The sequence below is a fragment of the Myxine glutinosa genome, chromosome 10 (assembly GCF_964187855.1).
Source record: "Myxine glutinosa chromosome 10, kmMyxGlut1.1, whole genome shotgun sequence".
In the NCBI taxonomy this organism is placed as follows: Eukaryota; Metazoa; Chordata; class Myxini; order Myxiniformes; family Myxinidae; genus Myxine; species Myxine glutinosa.
In genome coordinates this window covers 40,115,961-40,137,994 of record NC_136270.1, presented here as the reverse complement: position 1 = coordinate 40,137,994, position 22,034 = coordinate 40,115,961, and the positions used below count along the sequence as shown (strand labels likewise).

The 22,034-nt window shown below is 41.4% G+C and overlaps 1 long non-coding RNA gene across 1 annotated transcript in view; it reads left to right on the top strand.

The window, feature by feature from the left end:
• The window catches only part of LOC144894029 (uncharacterized), a 106,526-nt gene that overhangs the window by 16,339 nt on the left and 68,153 nt on the right, over positions 1 to 22,034 (top strand). Inside the window, exon 2 of the long non-coding RNA XR_013624715.1 lies at positions 19,359 to 19,439. This is a non-coding gene — a long non-coding RNA (uncharacterized LOC144894029). The remainder of the gene's footprint in view (positions 1 to 19,358; positions 19,440 to 22,034) is intronic.

The following is a 22,034-nucleotide window of genomic DNA, read 5'->3' as shown; positions in this document are numbered from 1 at the left end:
GTGGCTACTACTTCTCCAACTGTCAGTGGCTACTACTTCTCCAACTGTCGGTGGCTATTACTTCTCCAACTGTCGGTGGCTATTACTTCTCCAACTGTCGGTGGCTTTTACTTCTCCAACTGTCGGTGGCTACTACTTATCCAACTGTTGGTGGCTACTACTTCTCCAACTGTCAGTGGCTACGACTTCTCCAACTGTCGGTGGCTACTACTTCTCCATCTGTCGGTGGCTACTACTTCTCCAACTGTCGGTGGCTACTACTTCTCCAACTGTCGGTGGCTACTACTTCTCCAACTGTCGGTGGCTACTACTTCTCCAACTGTCGGTGGCTACTACTTCTCCAACTGTCGGTGGCTACTACTTCTCCAACTGTCGGTGGCTACTACTTCTCCAACTGTCGGTGGCTACTACTTCTCCAACTGTCGGTGGCTATTACTTCTCCAACCGTCGGTGGCTATGACTTCTCCAACTGTCGGTGGCTACTACTTCTCCAACTGTCGGTGGCTACTACTTCTCCAACTGTCGGTGGCTACTACTTCTCCAACTGTCGGTGGCTATTACTTCTCCAACTGTCGGTGGCTATTACTTCTCCAACTGTCGGTGGCTTTTACTTCTCCAACTGTCGGTGGCTACTACTTATCCAACTGTTGGTGGCTACTACTTCTCCAACTGTCAGTGGCTACGACTTCTCCAACTGTCGGTGGCTACTACTTCTCCAACTGTCGGTGGCTATTACTTCTCCAACTGTTGGTGGCTACTACTTCTCCAACTGTCGGTGGCTACTACTTCTCCAACTGTCGGTGGCTATTACTTCTCCAACTGTCGGTGGCTACTACTTCTCCAACTGTCGGTGGCTACTACTTCTCCAACTGTCGGTGGCCATGTCATAGGAGTCTCTCTGCTTAGCTGTTCTTTGATGCGTCGCACAGCTAAATTCATCAGCTCTTCATCAGAGGTTCCCCATGCATACATCGCAGCCTCAATGAAACGACCTCCTTTACTTGTATCATACACGAGAGTGCTCTGGTTTTATATGATTTGGATCATTAAATTCTACCTTGTCTTGAAATTCATTTGTCAGCATCGACTTGATTTCACTTGTTCTCTGCTCATCAGCAGGCATTCTGAAGTTGGCTGATATACGTTTGTAGTCAGCCAGGAGACCTTGCAGCCTTTGTGGTTCATCGAGTTCAAAGATCACATTTGCAACATGCCGAAATATAAGATCTGCTTGATCTCGGTAGATCTCACATTTTGGACATGAATACGCTCATCCGTTGACTTGTAGGTTGGTGTCATGTATTGCTTCCAACACTTCAAGTGGTAGTTAGATCTCAGTCGTGAATGGATCAGAAGTAGCACCTATCAGGGCAAGTATTCTTTCACGCATTGTTTCATCCTCCAAGTGAATTGTGTGCATCTTGAACCTGATCCGGGAATAAAAATGCTGAATCTGATGGAACAGGCCTCTGAGTTTTTGTTTTTTTTTGTTTTTTTTTTAGCTCGTGGTGGAAGCATAACCTACAGAGTTCTTTATGTTGCAGAGGTTCAGCTTGCCGAGTAAGTGCCCTATTACTAACTTATTTGGCTGCTGCCCCAGAATCTCTATCTGGGGCTAATGAGGATGTAGTCACATATCCTGTTTTGATTTCAGCCCCTTATGCGCTTGCTCTAATGTCTGTCCGGTTTGCATGTATGTTGCACACGGTTTATGGAAAAGATTCCCTTCAGGACCATCTTCCCATTTCACTTCATCAAACACGAGGTCATCCTTCCTGAAATGTGATAACCTGAATCCTGAAATTCTTAAAATTCCAATCCTGATTTTGATTCTGATTTTCTGATTCTGATTGATTCTGATTCTGATCTGAATTCTGATTCTTCCAATCCTGAAATACGATAACTTGAGGAAGTAAAAATAGACTTCACTTGTACAGATCACAAAAAAGAGTGAAACAAGTGCACATACATTCAAAGTACACCGCCCCATGTCAAATAATTAAATATGCTGCAGCGCGGCATTGCCGGGGTGCCTCCGGCGCCCGGCAATACCGCAGTGCAGCTCATTGAGGCTGCATTGGGAGGGAGAGGTGTACACTAATTGATTGATTAATTGTAAAATTAAAATCAATAAAAGATTATCACAAAATATTTTCATAATCAATTGGCTAATCGCATAACTAAACCACTTGTGCTTCATCCGAAGATGTATCTTTTAGAAATTTAATTAAATAAGTCATTTATAAAAAATTAAATAATTAATTGATTACTCGATAAATAATTAATCGATTAATCAATAAATAATTAATAGATGAAATGATTAATCAATAAATCAAAAATATCCTTGATAGCCACATCACTTGGTCACTCATGTCCAAATATTAGCTTCCCAGTTCAAAAGGTGCCTGAGATATTGGCCAAATGAGAAAGAAAATAAATAAATGATTAATAATGAAAATAAATAAATAATAATCATAAAAAATTAAATTATTAATCAATTTGGTCAGAGAACACATAAACTACCACTATTTCATCAGAATCTGTAACTTTAAAAAAAAATTTTTTGGTCATTAATCGAATAATTAAATAATTAATCGATTAATTGATTAATTAATAAATCAAAAATATCCTTTGCAGCCAAATCACCTGGTCATTGGAATGTCCAAATATCAGCTTCCTAACTCAAAAGGTGCCTGAGTTAATGGTCAGAAGAGAAAGGAAATTTGATTAATTAAATAAGTACTTAATTAATCGCTAATAATTAAATAACTCCTCAATTTATTGATTAATCAAAAAAAAAAATACCGTTTTTGACAAAGCACTTTCTCACTATTGTGCCAAAATTTCAGCTCCCTAGCTCAAAGGATGGCTGAGATATCGTCCGGACAAACAAACAAGAAAGAAAACAAGTACACATGTGAAGAATCAGCTCTTCGTTTGCAAAAGAAGTCCACAAATAGCCTGAAAAATGGCGCAGCTTTATTAATAACCAACTTATACAGATCCGGAGGAGGCCAAGACATCTATAGCAAGAGCCAGTCTCATGCCACGTCAAGCCTTCCTGAAAACACATTGATTCCCAGTCCATTTATATAGGGACACGTTTTATCAGGAAATCTCCGAGGGAACAAACAACACTGGGAGAGGTTCCTCCCACCGTTATCATTCGGGGGAGTCAGCCCGTCCTTATCATTTGGACCAAATGTTTCTCTGGGCTCCGAGAAAACAGAAATGTAACTCACAATGAGGAGAGTGTATGCTTAGCCAAACAAACCCATATATTTTATGGGTTTGTGTACATGAGTAATCCAAAGCATGTTTATACAGAGTCATGCGTTGCTGAGATTAAAACAAAATATATATGGTTAACGATCATGTCATTCTACTAGCATTACGCTAAAACAAGCGCATGTGGGCGTGGTTTTACGACCAGCCTCGAAAAAAGCACACGTATACAATTTGTTCAGCAAGACCTCATTTTAAGCCTTTCCTCATCCAAAACTAAAACGAAGCAAAAACCCTTTATTTACTTTATGAAATAGCATTTTTAGACATCATATAAATCATAACACATTAGCACCCAACGTCTATAACTGAACTTTAGGCAATAACAAATCTACTACTTGACATTCCTTCCTCTTGTCTCGTCGAGACAAAGTATCTTAAGAGACAACGTGCCACATCGGGCTTTATTGAAAAATAATTGTGTAATGCGGGTATTGAAAAAATAATTGTGTAATGCGGGTATCTCCCAAGGGCATATCGTGCGCCCAAAGCGCCTCGCCCGTGCATTTGGCGAACGTGTCGTGTGGTGCGTGCTCGGAGCCTGAGGGCTCAAAACATGAAAGTTCATTAACGTTTCGGATCCACAACGAAGACGTCTGGTCCAGATGAGGTTCTGCTCCGCCAGAGGGTGCATCACTTCCCCTGCGGAACTGGCTCCCCCCACCCTTTGCAGACGCAGTCCTTGCAGATCTTCGAAGTTAATCAACGGTCATGCCCATGAGGTCCCTCACGTGTTGCTGTTCTGGGGAATACAAAATGTCGTCAGTATCTTGTGTCTCAATTTCCTGGTCAGGGTACAGAGCGTAAAAATCCGAATCCGAATCACTTGAAGCAAAGAGATCCGCAACATGTGGATCAAAGAGATCCGAAACATTTGGATCAAAGAGATCCGAAACATTTGAAGAAAAGAGAGGGACTTCCTTTATGTCAAAGTCTCCCATGGGCGCCTGGTCGGCTTGCGGGTCTAGGACATCCGCGTCGGGTCCCTCAACCGCCAGACCCAGTGTCGCAATCAGATCCATAGTTGGGTCGGAAGGGGGCGTGCAGCTGTCAGCTTGTAATACATAAGCAGCGTTAGCCAGTACACGCAAGGGGTTTATAGCACAAGTATCACAGTCATCACATACACCGTTACAGGCAGCAGCCAGTTCCCACATGGGATCCACACAAGTATCACAGTCGTCACAAAATTCAATACAATTTTCTGGAGCGCTGGTCGCAACTGCCTTGTTGAAGGACCCGTTCAGGTCGACGGCCTCTGTGGTCAGAGCCATAGTTGTTGTCGGCGGCTTCTTCACTTTCCATCCTGTAAAATACTTTCTCATATAGAGGAGGACTAGAGATTTCATTAGTGCCCCCCAAATTACTACCCCGATTATCACAGCCAGTGCGGTCAATAACCACTTCACTATGGTGCCCGTCCGTCCCTGGAACCAGTCAGTGAGCCAGCTAAATGTATAAGAATTTTCGCGCGCGATCCGATCGATCCAATAGTATGTCATGAGCCGTAGCGGTGTCGTTTGCCACCTTTTCTAGGGCCAAAGCCAATTTATCTATCCGGAAACTATCCATGACTGTGCCCGCTCCTGGGAAGAAGAAACCAAACACCTTTTCCCCTAGGCTCCCGTGTAGTTTAGTGGTTCCATCTTCGTTCATGACTGACCTCTTATAACGCCTGTCCAAGGACTTTGGGTCTAGCTCATCCAGTATCTCAACGTCAGGAAGGACTGAACCCAGATAACATGTGCCCCCCCAATTATTTGGTAAATAGGGGTAAGCCTTGTCGCCGCATATAAACATTGTCCCATGGGGTGGGACCAGGTGGGTGGATAAGCACTGGAGTCCCTTTACCACCCCATTAATCCTACTAACCCCCCTAGAGAATGTTATAGCCGTTATGTTGTGGTTGTGTTTATCTTGCAGTACTATTCGTAATGTAATCCCCGAGCTCCCTTGTCCCAGCTTCCCGGGGAGAGTGTAGGCGCATTCTGATTCTCCCATACGCAAGTGGCCGGAACCCTGGAGGCAGACCCTCCCTTTCTGTGGTTTGACCCAGACGGGGGCAGGCCTCTCGGCCACATGGGCAATCATTGACGGGCGATAATTAAATTGTCGATTGCAACTCTTGCCGTTGTCAACCCCTTCTCTTTCCAGCGTGGTGACTAAACATGGGGGATCGATAGGTTGTGAGCAGAGGTCATTGAGGGACAGAGGTAGCACTATCATGTGTATTCCTGTGGTGCCTGCTTGGGGAAAGCGCATGCACGACCAGCGGTGTGTCCTATTTTGAATTGTTGCCACCTCCCTGGCCACTTTCCAATATGTGTTTTCCCCCCTCTTTGGGGCCTTATCCTGGGGTTGCGGTGTGAGTATGTATTCGATGCATGGTATGTAGTTCCTTTCGCCACCGGCCGCGCCAGGGGTCCAGACGCTGCACCGGACCTGCATGGTCATGTCTTTCCCTAGGCGTGTGCGTGTTTGTAGCTTAAAATCAGGGGTTCCCCATTGGTATCCTGGTTGGGCCAAGGTCTTAATGCTAGCTTGCCCGTCTTCCCGGAACTCTCGTTGCTTTTGTAGTACCATGCCAACGCGTCCAGGCCCTGCCGACAGTGCTAGCCAATTTATGTTCACCCAATTTGTGTGCAGGGCTTTCTGTTCGAAACATGGTAGTGATACTCTTTGTCCCCATGTTACGGTGAGGTGTCGGGTTTCGTTTTCGCATCTATTGGAATCGGAGTTTCCCCTAGCTGCTGTCGCTATCAATAGTATTGTACCTATGATTAGGCCCATCCTTACTGTGTTCTGGGGGTGTGGTGTCTGGTGCTTGTATGGCCAACTTACAGTGCGTGGCGTGGATCCACGAAGTCTTGCCCTCGCAAAAGACTGCCGTTGGTGTAGTCAGCAACACCTGGACTGGTCCCTTCCACCTTGGTTCCAAGGCGTTCTTGCAGGTGAAGTGCTCCACGAACACCTGGTCTTTTTCCTCTGGTGGAACACCTGGTCCACAAGTCTCCTGGGAGCGCCTGGTCTACAGGTCTCCAATTTCCTAATCCATTTTTTCCCAAGTGGATCCAATTTTATCCAATATTCAATTTTTAAATTCAATCCCATTTAATCCAGTCCAATTCAAATTAAATTCAATCCTTCTCTCAGCATCCCATTACCTGTTTCCAACATCAATAAAAATAAAGTTATAAAATTAATAAAAAATCAATCATCTCAACTCTCAAATCGAATCAAAAAAATGAAAATAAACGAAAATTACTTCAGCGAGAGTTTCAACTAGAATTACCACAAACCAACCACCTTTAACCTCCATTAACACAAACACAAACCACCATTAACCTCGATTAATACAAACAAACCACCATTAACCTCCATGAACCTTCCCCTATTATTTATTTATTTTCACGAATAAACAAATAATAGAAATAACCTGGTCTACTTCCAATTTCAATTCTGGTCAGTTCTGGTGTCTGGTCACACACAATGTTTTCCTCACCCACTGTGATTCGCTCACAATAGATTCTCACTGTTATGTCTGAAATTAAGCTACCCTACTGGGTATTCGTGAAGGGGGTCCATCTTTCCCAACCCCTTCCTTCACACCAGCCACTTTACGTTGTCCACCATACTCACTGAATTGTCATCAATTCTGAAATTCGTCTCATGAAAACACATCCCAGAGTCTAGTGTAACAGCCAGACAAACACATAGACACGCTGAAGACCCCAGGGTACCCATCAAACTAGCTTGTCCGCAGATCCACAACACAGCGAAACATGTAAGTTTAATAAAATATTTTCACTTACTCATAACTAATACTCACTTAAAATAATGTAATATCCCAATCTTCACCCTTTATGCAAATCGAAGCACCCCGGACAACCCACAACCAATATCAACCACTGTAGCCGCCTTCCCCTCCAGGCAGCCACACACAGCCACATACATCTCCATGCACGTCACACAAGACAACAGCCAACGAGTGTGTCCACCACACAGAAACCTTTGGCAATGCAACAACCGAACTCCCAGACAACCAACAACAAAACCCAATCCATCTCCATGGCTCATCAAGCAGTTCCAACTTAATCCAGCTTCACATACCGATTTCCCCAAAAACTCGTGAAACTTCACCCCCATTTTGGAAAAACCCTGGACTAAACCCTGACACCCTAAATAACTTCAGACCCATCTCCAATCTACCCTTTCTGTCAAAAGTTTTGGAACGTGCTGTGGCCACTCAACTCAAACATCACCACTCTGCCAATAACCTGTATGAAACGTCCCAATCCGGATTCTGCTCCAGCCACAGTACTGAAACTGCTCTCCTCAAAATCACCAGCGACCTTTTCTCTCCTCTGATGCCGGCAACCTCAACATTTTCATCCTCCTCACCTCAACGCCTCCTTTGACATCATCAATCACACCATCCTCCTCACCTTGTTTAGACCAGCTTGTGCCTATTAAACCCAAATCAGTTCACTCCCAAGCTTCACATGGACCACCTACAGCACTGCAAAGATGTCCCCTACTCCACCTACTACCCTCAAATTATCCACTCTGGCTCCGGAATCCCAAAAGCACTCTTCTCTACAATAAACAAACTAAATAAACAAACTTTACAACGTGAACAAAACTCCTCAGCGCCCTGGATACCACCACCTTGCTCCACACACCTGTTGGTGCACACCTGTGCACTCACACCTGGTGCCACCTGCACCCTCCTTCCTTCCTGGACCATTCATCCAAAGCAAAATTGACAGCATCTACAACAGCTTAATCACCACAATTCACTCCCCCTTAAGGTGTCCCCCAAGGTTCAGTTCTTGGCCCCCTCCTCTTCGTCCTGTACCTATCCCCCCTTGGTCACTTAATCCGTCATGCACCATAGCCAATGCACCATGGTCTCCAATTCCACTGCTTCACCGATGACATCCAGCTTTTTCATCTCCACCAAATCGTGCTCCACCACCACCCACTCTATCCTGACAAACTGCCTAACTGAAATAAAATTCTAGCTTCAGATCAGCTTCCTCGAACTTAACTACGCTAAATCTGAATTAATCTTCATTCCCCCCAACATCGATGGTTTCCCAGTATCCACATCCGGAATCTTGGCATCATCATTGACCAAAACCCTCTCCTTTGAAAAATACACTAAACAGATCATAAAGACCTTAAACCTTAATCATAAAAACTGAAAAATGCTTCGCCATGGAATAGTCCACCACTCATATAAATAATCATAAGAGTTCTGCGAAACATCTCCATCTTTAAAACTTAGCCAACCATTTTTAAACCACATGTTTTCCCCCCAGAAACAAGTCACATTCTTTGTATATTGCCAACATTGTTCATCGTTTAAGTATCATCCAGAACTAAATTTTTATAAACCATCAACTTGTAGATGCATTTATTTATATCCCATTAACCCAAGAACTCTCAATTGCTTGGTTATATTTTAGTAATGTCATATATCCATATTTCTTTTCCAAATTGTTCCTGATATACACATTAATCCCATCTGTCTTCGTTTCCAGATGAACTCAAATCAGGAAATCAACACAAATCCTTATTACCTCCAATCAATTCAAAATTAAATCAACAATTCAAAACCAGATCGGATCAGCGATCAGAAATCACTTTTCCAATCAACACATTCCAAGCAACAATTCATTCAAAGACCAAGCTTAAAAACACAACTCTCATCTTACTGTGACAAATAAGCAACCAACCTACTTCACACTAAAACAAATAACTTTTCATCACCCCTTTCTTCTCCACCGCCTCTTACACTTAAACAGATCATAATTACTCACTCATACACTATTGCCCATCACCCAGTTGCCCCAGACCCAAACACAGGTTTGAAATCCCAGTAGGTTGTTCTTCAATCCCAACCATCATGTGATCCCAACATCTCTCCATTTATTTCGTTCCTCATGGGGTTGGTGTTTTATGGCCTTTACCTCTTACCCAATCACACTGCACATTATTCCCCGTCCTTGATGGATAATTTTACATCCAGATGGGCACAGCATCCCATTTTTGGCGACCCAGCCCTAAAACTAGCCCCTGGACTCCTTGCAGGCTGGACCAAAACCCCCGGTTTAACGTGACTCAAATCCATCTCAAATCCCCACAGCTCGATCGAACACGTCACTGTACTCGACCCGGTTAAATTAAATTCCAAACGTACTGTACCTGACTGACGCTTCCACAACAACAAAAAACTCGATATTCTCTGTCCACTAATTATGTACATGATTTTGGTTTTACCCACAATATAATGTCCCGATATTCTCCAGATTTAAGTCCTATATATCCTGTCGTTAAAGCAACACCCTGTAGACTGACTCCGCCTGTCGTTCTTCCAAGGTTAGTGAATTACCTCTGACCTTTCCCTTGCATATCTCGAACAAAGGTCAACTAAACTTTAAAAGGTCAAACTTCGAATTGGGGTAACCAGCGCTTTATTATCCCACAAGTAATGCAAGTCCGGCGACAATGGACAAATGACCATTAATGTGGCTCTACATAGCATAATGCTAACTTCTACGAATCCAACAACCGTCACACTTCGTCCAAGGACCTTCCGTACGAGGCGTGCTTCACAATGCCCATCGCACATCCTTCCTCGTTCGCACAACGCTTCATCAACGCACCTCCTCGCGCCCACACCTTGGCACAAGCCACACCACATACCGACAGTTGAAACCTCAACCGTCCTCCTTCCTCGGATCAGCGTTCTGTTGAAAACGTGACATTTCTGTTCAAATTATTGAATTTCCAAATACTCTCCCTGCAGCGCCCGTGAGGCAGCTTGTCCCACATTATCTGCCTCCAGACCCATATGCGTTTTAATAACTTAACCTTATCAGCATCGTTCGCCAGCATACCCTTTGTCCGGCGCATCGATCATCCCAAATGCTTCGATGCATCTTCCAGCCGCCACTCCGCACTGTACCTTACTGTATGAACAAGACTTCCTGTTGGAACTTGACTCCGGAAATTAATTACTCTGTCTTGAAATCGTTTATTTTAGCCATCTTAAATAAATCCATCCATCTATCCATCTTATAAATCCATCTTAAATAACGTATTCGTCCTGTGACATTGCCTGGCATATATGTCGCAGCCGGCCACTATTCCGACATGGCTCATGACTCATGTCTAATTCTGACAAGAAGATGAAGGATGAAGGACATGACATGAAGAAGAAGATTCTGACAAGATACTGACATGTGAACGTCCGACATCCAGCAAAGTCGAAATGACCCACAATGCATTTGGGCACACACTTCCTCTGAGAGTGGGCGAGTTATCGCCGGCACTCTGAGCAACCTCATCGCACCCGACCCCAAAATGCACTATATGACACCAATTTCAAAGGTGAGCTGCCTCAGCGATACATCCCACACATACAATACACAATATCTGCCATTGAATGAACTCTTCAATTCAAGTAAAACACACATATTGATTCGAATTCTGCAACCATCTCCAAGAAACCGCTTCATATCAACAGTAGATCGACAAGGGCACTCCGGGTGCTTTCCTGACCCGATTTATATCAATTCGCTTCCCAAACAACTCCCAAACAGATGAAAATCCGGACTCAGTTCAGGACCTCGCCTGTTCTCTCGGATAGACGTTAAAATGGACATTCCCGGCCTGAATTTCCCCCAAGTCGAGCAGATCACTTACAAAGTTTCACACCGAAACCCTCTGCTTTGCACATGACACACAGACAAACACATTGGCCAGACACACACGTCAATTAACATCCCAATATACATTCATTCCTCATTCATGTTACGAGTGAGTCTCCCATTCTTCGCGCGAAACTCAGATCGACTCAAATCATGCCTTTATCCAGCCACTCCCAAACAATCTTTGCTCATTCATGTTACGTCTCTCATTCAAGGAAAAGGATTTTTGGGACTGGTTGGACGGGGGTTGGTTGAGGTGAAAAAAAGGGAAGGCAGGGCGGGGTGTTGGGGTGTTGCCTAGAGCCCTGGGACTGAGCTCAGGTCTTGGGGGGGTGGGGGGGTGTTGCCTAGAGCCCCGGGACTGAGCTCAGGTCTTGGGGGGGGGTTGGGGGCATGGTGGCTACCTCCCCTTTCGCGGGGTCTTGGTCCGGATTATGGACGAGCGGCATTAGCCGCTGATTTGCTTGCTTAACTACCTCCTTAATTGTTTCACCTGGCCCATTTCCTGTGAGCTTATTTATTTTCTCTTGTCCACCAGGTCCTGGCCTGCTTCTATCTGGACCTTCTAAGTTCACCACAGCCCATCTTTCCCTGGCATGCAATGGCATACCCCATCTTGTCTCTGGGCTGTTCCTTCCTGGAAAGTTCTCGGCCTGGCTCGACCTCACTTTCCCCCCTTCCCTTTTACCGAACGTTATCTTCACCGATATCCTGCGCAAATCCTTTTACTGGCCATGTTCCTATGGCCTTCTATGTTCCTATGGCTTTCTATCTAAGTTTAGCCACAGCCCTTCGTTCCCTGGCATGCAATGGCATACCCCATCTTGTCTCTGGGCTGTTCCTTCCTGGAAAAATCTTGGCCACCTGGTTTCAACCTATATGGCTGTCCGACCTCATTTTCCCCTCCTGGTGCTAACTTTAACTTTAAGCTTACTGTTAAGTCCTTACTGGTTTATCCTTACTTGTTTATCCTGGCTTTAACAAAGCTACGCCATTCTGAGGCCTATATGAGCCTCTACTTACAATTTCTGTTCGAGTGCAGACAGCGGGGAAGACAAGGAGACTGAACCCGCTCGAAGGAGGAAGGTACGAATTTGGAATAATAGCCCTCTGATATAAAACAACTCCCACCTTTAATCAAATCAGCGTGCCGGCGCCGGCCTCAGGTCAGCCTTCCTCCTGTCCCTCGGGCTCCGTTTCCCGTCCTCCGCGTCTGTTGACACCCCACTCCTGGTACCATCTGTGAAGAATCAGCTCTTCGTTTGCAAAAGAAGTCCACAAATAGCCTGAAAAATGGCGCAGCTTTATTAATAACCAACTTATACAGATCCGGAGGAGGCCAAGACATCTATAGCAAGAGCCAGTCTCATGCCACGTCAAGCCTTCCTGAAAACACATTGATTCCCAGTCCATTTATATAGGGACACGTTTTATCAGGAAATCTCCGAGGGAACAAACAACACTGGGAGAGGTTCCTCCCACCGTTATCATTCGGGGGAGTCAGCCCGTCCTTATCATTTGGACCAAATGTTTCTCTGGGCTCCGAGAAAACAGAAATGTAACTCACAATGAGGAGAGTGTATGCTTAGCCAAACAAACCCATATATTTTATGGGTTTGTGTACATGAGTAATCCAAAGCATGTTTATACAGAGTCATGCGTTGCTGAGATTAAAACAAAATATATATGGTTAACGATCATGTCATTCTACTAGCATTACGCTAAAACAAGCGCATGTGGGCGTGGTTTTACGACCAGCCTCGAAAAAAGCACACGTATACAATTTGTTCAGCAAGACCTCATTTTAAGCCTTTCCTCATCCAAAACTAAAACGAAGCAAAAACCCTTTATTTACTTTATGAAATAGCATTTTTAGACATCATATAAATCATAACACATTAGCACCCAACGTCTATAACTGAACTTTAGGCAATAACAAATCTACTACTTGACACACATACATTCAAAGTACACCGCCCCATGCCAAATAATTAAATATGCTGCAGCGCGGCATTGCCGGGGCGCCTCCGGCGCCCGGCAATACCGCAGTGCAGCTCATTAAGGCTGCATTGGGAGGGAGAGGTGTACACTAATTGATTGATTAATTGTATAATTAAAATCAATAAAAGATTATCACAAAATATTTTCATAATCAATTGGCTAATCGCATAACTAAACCACTAGTGCTTCATCCGAAGATGTATCTTTTAGAAATTTAATTAAATAAGTCATTTATAAAAAATTAAATAATTAATTGATTACTCAATAAATAATTAATCGATTAATCAATAAATAATTAATAGATGAAATGATTAATCAATAAATCAAAAATATCCTTGATAGCCACATCACTTGGTCACTTATGTCCAAATATTAGCTTCCCAGCTCAAAAGGTGCCTGAGATATTGGCCAAATGAGAAAGAAAATAAATAAATGATTAATAATGAAAATAAATAAATAATAATCATAAAAAAATTAAATTGGTAATCAATTTGGTCAGAGAACACATAAACTACCACTATTTCATCAGAATCTGTAACTTAAAAAAAAATTTTTTTGGGGTCATTAATCGAATAATTAAATAATTAATCGATTAATTGATTAATTAATAAATCAAAAATATCCTTTGCAGCCAAATCACCTGGTCATTGGCATGTCCAAATATCAGCTTCCTAACTCAAAAGGTGCCTGAGTTAATAATGGTCAGAAGAGAAATGAAATTTAATTAATTAAATAAGTACTTAATTAAACGCTAATAATTAAATAACTCCTCAATTAATTGATTATTCAAAAAACAAAAAATACCGTATTTGACAAAGGACTTGCTCACGACTGTGCCGAAATTTCAGCTTCCTAGCTCAAAGGATGGCTGAGATATCGTCCGGACAACCAAGAAAGAAAACAAGTACAGACAAGTACAAATACATTCAAAGTACACCGCCCCATGCCAAATAATTAAATATGCTGCAGCGCGGCATTGCCGGGACGCCTCCGGCGCCCGGCAATACCGCAGTGCAGCTCATTGAGGCTGCATTGGGAGGGAGAGGTGTACACTAATTGATTGATTAATTGTATAATTAAAATCAATAAAAGATTATCACAAAATATTTTCATAATCAATTGGCTAATCGCATAACTAAACCACTAGTGCTTCATCCGAAGATGTATCTTTTAGAAATTTAATTAAATAAGTCATTTATAAAAAATTAAATAATTAATTGATTACTCAATAAATAATTAATCGATTAATCAATAAATAATTAATAGATGAAATGATTAATCAATAAATCAAAAATATCCTTGATAGCCACATCACTTGGTCACTCATGTCCAAATATTAGCTTCCCAGCTCAAAAGGTGCCTGAGATATTGGCCAAATGAGAAAGAAAATAAATAAATGATTAATAATGAAAATAAATAAATAATAATCATAAAAAAATTAAATTATTAATCAATTTGGTCAGAGAACACATAAACTACCACTATTTCATCAGAATCTGTAACTTAAAAAAAAAAAATTTTTTTGTCATTAATCGAATAATTAAATAATTAATCGATTAATTGATTAATTAATAAATCAAAAATATCCTTTGCAGCCAAATCACCTGGTCATTGGCATGTCCAAATATCAGCTTCCTAACTCAAAAGGTGCCTGAGTTAATAATGGTCAGAAGAGAAATGAAATTTAATTAATTAAATAAGTACTTAATTAAACGCTAATAATTAAATAACTCCTCAATTAATTGATTATTCAAAAAACAAAAAATACCGTATTTGACAAAGGACTTGCTCACTACTGTGCCGAAATTTCAGCTTCCTAGCTCAAAGGATGGCTGAGATATCGTCCGGACAACCAAGAAAACAAACAAGAAACCAGAGTGAAAACTGAGTACTCTCTTTCAGCGTGCGTCACTGCCGAGCCCCCTTCGGTGCCCGGCAATGACGATTTGCAATGCCTGGAGGTGGCATAGGAAAGGAGCGGTGTACAACAAGAAACCAGAGTGAAAACTGAGTACTCTCTTTCAGCGTGCGTCACTGCCGAGCCCCCTTCGGTGCCCGGCAATGACGATTTGCAATGCCTGGAGGTGGCATAGGAAAGGAGCGGTGTACAATACATTCAAAGTACACCGCCCCCATGCCAAATAATTAAATATCCTACATCGCGACATTGCCGGGGCGCCTCCGGCGCCCGGCAATACCGCAGTGCAGCTCATCGAGGCTGCATTGGGAGGCAGAGGTGTACGCTAATTGATTGATTAATTGTATAATTAAAATCAATAAAAGATTATCACAAAATATTTTCTGAATCAATTGGCTAATACCATAACTAAACCACTCGTGCTTCATCCGAAGATGTATCTTTTAGAAATGTAATTAAATAAGTCATTAATAAAAAATGAAATAATTACTTGATTACTCAATAATTAATTAATCGATTAATCAATAAATAATTAATCGATTAAATAATTAATCAATAAATCAAAAATATCCTTGATAGCCACATCACTTGGTCACTCATGTCCAAATATTAGCTTCTGAGCTCAAAAGGTGCCTGAGATATTGGCCAAATGAGAACGAAAATAAATAAATGATTAATAATGAAAATAAATAAGTAATAATCATTAAAAAATTAAATTATTAATCAATTCGGTCACAGAACACATAAACCACCGCAATTTCATCAGAATCTGTAACTGAAAGATTTTTTTTTTTTTAGTAATTAATCGAATAATTAAATAATTAATCGATTAATTGATTGACAAACCAATAAATCAAAAATATCCTTGATAGCCACATCACTTGGTCACTCATGTCCAAATATTAGCTTTCGAGCTCAAAAGGTGACTGAGATATTGGCCAAATGAGAAATAAAATAAATAAATGATTAATAATGAAAATAAATAAATAATAATCATTAAAAAATTAAATTATTAATCAATTCGGTCACAGAACACATAAACCACCACCATTTCATCAGAACCTGTAACAAAAAAAAAAAAAGTAGTCATTAATCGAATAATTAAATAATTAATCAATTAATTGATTGATTAATTAATAAATCAAAAATAGCCTTTGCAGCCAAATCACCTGGTCATTGGCATGTCCAAATATCAGCTTCCTAACTCAAAAGGTGCCTGAGTTAATGGTCAGAAGAGAAAGGAAATTTGATTAATTAAATAAGTACTTAATTAATCGCTAATAATTAAAGAACTCCTCAATTAATTGATTAATCAAAAAACAAAAAATACCGTTTTTGAGAAAGGACTTGCTCACTACTGTGCCGAAATGTCAGCTTCCTAGCTCAAAGGATGGCTGAGATATCGCCCGGACAACCAAGTAAGCAAGAAAACAAACAAGAAAACAAGTACAAATACATTCAAAGTACACCGCCCCATGCCAAATAATTAAATATGCTGCAGCGCGGCATTGCCGGGACGCCTCTGGCGCCCGGCAATACCGCAGTGCAGCTCATTAAGGCTGCATTGGGAGGGAGGGGTGTACACTAATTGATTGATTAATTGTATAATTAAAATCAATAAAAGATTATCACAAAATATTTTCATAATCAATTGGCTAATCGCATAACTAAACCACTAGTGCTTCATCCGAAGATGTATCTTTTAGAAATTTAATTAAATAAGTCATTTATAAAAAATTAAATAATTAATTGATTACTCAATAAATAATTAATCGATTAATCAATAAATAATTAATAGATGAAATGATTAATCAATAAATCAAAAATATCCTTGATAGCCACATCACTTGGTCACTCATGTCCAAATATTAGCTTCCCAGCTCAAAAGGTGCCTGAGATATTGGCCAAATGAGAAAGAAAATAAATAAATGATTAATAATGAAAATAAATAAATAATAATCATAAAAAAATTAAATTATTAATCAATTTGGTCAGAGAACACATAAACTACCACTATTTCATCAGAATCTGTAACTTTAAAAAAAAAAAATTTTTTGTCATTAATCGAATAATTAAATAATTAATCGATTAATTGATTAATTAATAAATCAAAAATATCCTTTGCAGCCAAATCACCTGGTCATTGGCATGTCCAAATATCAGCTTCCTAACTCAAAAGGTGCCTGAGTTAATAATGGTCAGAAGAGAAATGAAATTTAATTAATTAAATAAGTACTTAATTAAACGCTAATAATTAAATAACTCCTCAATTAATTGATTATTCAAAAAACAAAAAATACCGTATTTGACAAAGGACTTGCTCACTACTGTGCCGAAATTTCAGCTTCCTAGCTCAAAGGATGGCTGAGATATCGTCCGGACAACCAAGAAAACAAACAAACAAGCAAGAAAACAAACAAGAAAACAAACAAGAAACCAGAGTGAAAACTGAGTACTCTCTTTCAGCGTGCGTCACTGCCGAGCCCCCTTTGGTGCCCGGCAATGACGATTTGCAATGCCTGGAGATGGCATAGGAAAGGAGCGGTGTACAACAAGAAAACAAGTACACATACATTCAAAGTACACCGCCCCATGCCAAATAATTAAATATGCTGCAGCGCGGCATTGCCGGGGCGCCTCCGGCGCCCGGCAATACCGCAGTGCAGCTCATTGAGGCTGCATTGGGAGGGAGAGGTGTACACTAATTGATTGATTAATTGTATAATTAAAATCAATAAAAGATTATCACAAAATATTTTCATAATCAATTGGCTAATCGCATAACTAAACCAGTAGTGCTTCATCCGAAGATGTATCTTTTAGAAATTTAATTAAATAAGTCATTTATAAAAAATTAAATAATTAATTGATTACTCAATAAATAATTAATCGATTAATCAATAAATACTTAATAGATGAAATGATTAATCAATAAATCAAAAATATCCTTGATAGCCACATCACTTGGTCACTCATGTCCAAATATTAGCTTCCCAGCTCAAAAGGTGCCTGAGATATTGGCCAAATGAGAAAGAAAATAAATAAATGATTAATAATGAAAATAAATAAATAATAATCATAAAAAAATTAAATTATTAATCAATTTGGTCAGAGAACACATAAACTACCACTATTTCATCAGAATCTGTAACTTAAAAAAAAAAAAATTTTTTGTCATTAATCGAATAATTAAATAATTAATCGATTAATTGATTAATTAATAAATCAAAAATATCCTTTGCAGCCAAATCACCTGGTCATTGGCATGTCCAAATATCAGCTTCCTAACTCAAAAGGTGCCTGAGTTAATAATGGTCAGAAGATAAATGAAATTTAATTAATTAAATAAGTACTTAATTAAACGCTAATAATTAAATAACTCCTCAATTAATTGATTATTCAAAAAACAAAAAATACCGTATTTGACAAAGGACTTGCTCACTACTGTGCCGAAATTTCAGCTTCCTAGCTCAAAGGATGGCTGAGATATCGTCCGGACAACCAAGAAAACAAGAAAACAAACAAGAAACCAGAGTGAAAACTGAGTACTCTCTTTCAGCGTGCGTCACTGCCGAGCCCCCTTCGGTGCCCGGCAATGACGATTTGCAATGCCTGGAGGTGGCATAGGAAAGGAGCGGTGTACAACAAACAAACAGAGTGAAAACTGAGTACTCCCTTTCAGCATGCGTCACTGCCGAGCCCCCTTCGGTGCCCAGCAATGACGATTTGCAATGCCTGGAGATGGCATAGGAAAGGTGCGGTGTACAACAAACAAACAAGAAACCAGAGTGAAAACTGAGTACTCTCTTTCAGCGTGCGTCACTGCCGAGCCCCCTTTGGTGCCCGGCAATGACGATTTGCAATGCCTGGAGATGGCATAGGAAAGGAGCGGTGTACAACAAGAAAGAAAGAAACCAGAGTGAAAACTGAGTACTCTCTTTCAGCGTGCGTCACTGCCGAGCCCCCTTTGGTGCCCGGCAATGACGATTTGCAATGCCTGGAGATGGCATAGGAAAGGAGCGGTGTACAACAACCAGAGTGAAAACTGAGTACTCCCTTTCAGCGTGCGTCACTGCCGAGCCCCCTTCGGTGCCCGGCAATGACGATTTGCAATGCCCGGAGATGGCATAGGAAAGGAGCGGTGTACAACAACCAGAGTGAAAACTGAGTACTCCCTTTCAGCGTGCGTCACTGCCGAGCCCCCTTTGGTGCCTGGCAATGACGATTTGCAATGCCCGGAGATGGCATAGGAAAGGTGCGGTGTACAATATTGTAAAACATGCGCATACCTTTCCATTTCCATGCAGAAGCCTTTTGCTTCAGATTTCCCCAAACATCAGGGTTAAAATTGCTCTTATCTTCGTCACATGTTTTGTGGCACAGGATGCGTAGTGCAGTGCAGGTGCAGCAATCATTCTCCTTCCTCCATTTCGCAGGTGAAGGTGCAATGGCAGGAGAAGACATCATCAATAAATCATTCACATCAAACCCAGAAGAATTCTTTGACCTGAAATGAGGTAAACCAGGTTTTCTATTAAAATGTGAAGCAGCACTAAATCATTTCCTTTCCAAAAAGGTATAACATGAACATAATTGAAAAATCAAATATTAAAGGGAAATTTGACCTGGGACCCAAATCCGCCATTTTGGATTTGAGCCACTGAGGAGGTGTTGCATCCAGTTTCACGAGAATCCCCGTGGCCCACTTTGTTTTACTAAATGGCGTGAATATCAAAACAAGTGTCAACCCAAGCTCCCTAGAAATCCTGCCGTGGATCCTGGGAATTTTCCCCTACTGGGAGATGTAATTTGATACCATGTTCCTGCTTCATGTTTGTATCTTTAAGTTGATTTTCATTCTGTTGATTATTATTCTGAAACTTAATCTTTGAATTGATTTTCATTATGAACGAGAGGAGATGTAATGTAATGCTGTTCCAGCTCCACGTGTGTTTAGTTCCGTGTTTTGTAAAATACCATAGGCCCTTGCGACTGGAATGGGATCGTGTGGGATGTCGTGTGAGATCTCGCGAGAGTACAACACAGTCATGGCCTGACAATAAAGCGGTTTATCTTACAATACTTGCAAATCTTCGATTTGGCAAGTAACAAACAGCCAAGTTGAAAACATACACTCCGTCCACCTTCAGTGTCGGAGGAAAAAATGAAGAAGGATCTCATGTCTGCTGATGGATCGTATATAATTTATGCAGTTGAGACTTCGGATGTATCTTCGAATAATAATAGACTTCAGGTATCATAATAATTATAGAGCACAGGCATTGTTGGCTCAATGGCCTCCCATATGTTATGAATACTTATTGACTCATTTCGGCTTTTCATTTTGAATTTTTTTGTTAAAAATTCTAATAAAACATTCCACTTTGACATTATGGAGTAGTAGTATGTGTAGATCAATGACAAAAAAAAAAAATCTCAATTCAATCAATTTTAAATTCAGGCTGCAACACAACAAAATGTGAAAAAAGTCAAGGGGTGTGAATACTTTCTGAAGGTACTGTATATCCAGCCACTAACCCACGTGACTACATGAATTACATACTCTTTGAACTTCAGTTCCACCGTGACTATGTCTATTAATTACATACTATTGGAACATATCTTTTAAATCTTTAGATTGCTGACACTCCTTCGACCTCTCCTGACCATTTAGATGCCTTTAAATATTTCCATAATTTAGACCCCTTCCACCCTATGTACCTTTCTACCCTTTGACACCCTATATATCTCTTAACACTCCTAAGTTCCTTAATTAAGACTTTTTAGAACCCTTAAGACCATTTAAGATCCCTAAGACTCTTTAGAACCCTAAGGCCCCATCTATATATTCCGTTGGACCCTTTAGATCCATAAGACTTGCCCTCCCCCCCCTCCCGCACTAAGACTCTTAAAATCTGTAGACACACTTAGACCCCTTCACCCTTTCGACCTTTTAAACCCTTTAGAACCCCTCAACTCCTTTTTATACCCCTAGATCCTTTACACCTCACGGACCGTTTATATCTTTACACCCCTTAAGTTCATTGACTCCCTTTAGAATCTTTAGACATTGACACCCTTTTGTTACGGGGTCAACCTCGAGGGGAGCCCCGGCAGAAAGATGTATGGTCCTTGGGTGAAAATAAGTCAATCAATAACGAGTCCACACCAAGGGTTACGAACAAACCCCAATATATTCCCAAATCCCGCACAGGAATCACAATGCGTTTACAGCACTTCCATACAATCCTTATCTATAGTATAGGTGGCGCCACCTTAACCCACAACAGTGTTGGCAACACTCACGGCCCTTGCCCCCAATGTCTCTGCACGCCTCCCAGGTGATGTCGAGTCGATCCAGCGATCGGGGAAGCAATGTTCGATTCCTGCACGCCTCCCAGGTGACGTCGAGTCGATCCAGCGATCGGGGAATCTAGGTCTGATTCCAATCCGGGGCTGGGAGTGAGGGTACTCGACAACCTCAGTGAGGATACCTGACTTCGCAGGTTCCACAGTAATCCGGCGCTCTCCTGACGCGCGGACTTCGGTTCACAGAGGCACGGTTCCCTTGTCCTTCACGTTCGGCGGCTCGGTCTCGAGCTGCAGTCTCAACTCTCAACCGTCTCCTTCCAATCTCTTTCGCGCGCCAGGCCCAAGGTGCGACCCGTACACGCCCTCGTAGGCATCGAGGCGAACAGCGCCGGGCGCTTGGTTCCTTCCAGGACCACACGACACCTTGACACGTAACCGGCAATCAATCACCCCGCGCAGGTAACTCCTCTCGCCAGACGGGCTTTTCCAACTCCGTTCCAAAGTAGGTAACGATCGCCTCCGCTCGCGTCGGAGCTGTTGAAGCTTAAGATGGCCGCCCTTCCTTCTCCTCCTCCTCTTCTTCACGATCCCGTTTCCGGTCTCGTTTTTCCCAGAAGGGCTCCTGACCCTTTAATCACAACAACCTTTAATAGAATATACATTAATAAGAAATGACCTGAATTGTAACCCCCATAAACCCGGAATTCGTAACACTTTAGACAGCTTACACCCCTCAGATCCTTTAGACATGTTAGACATGTAGACCCCTTTAGACTGCTTGGACATTTGATCATTTAGCG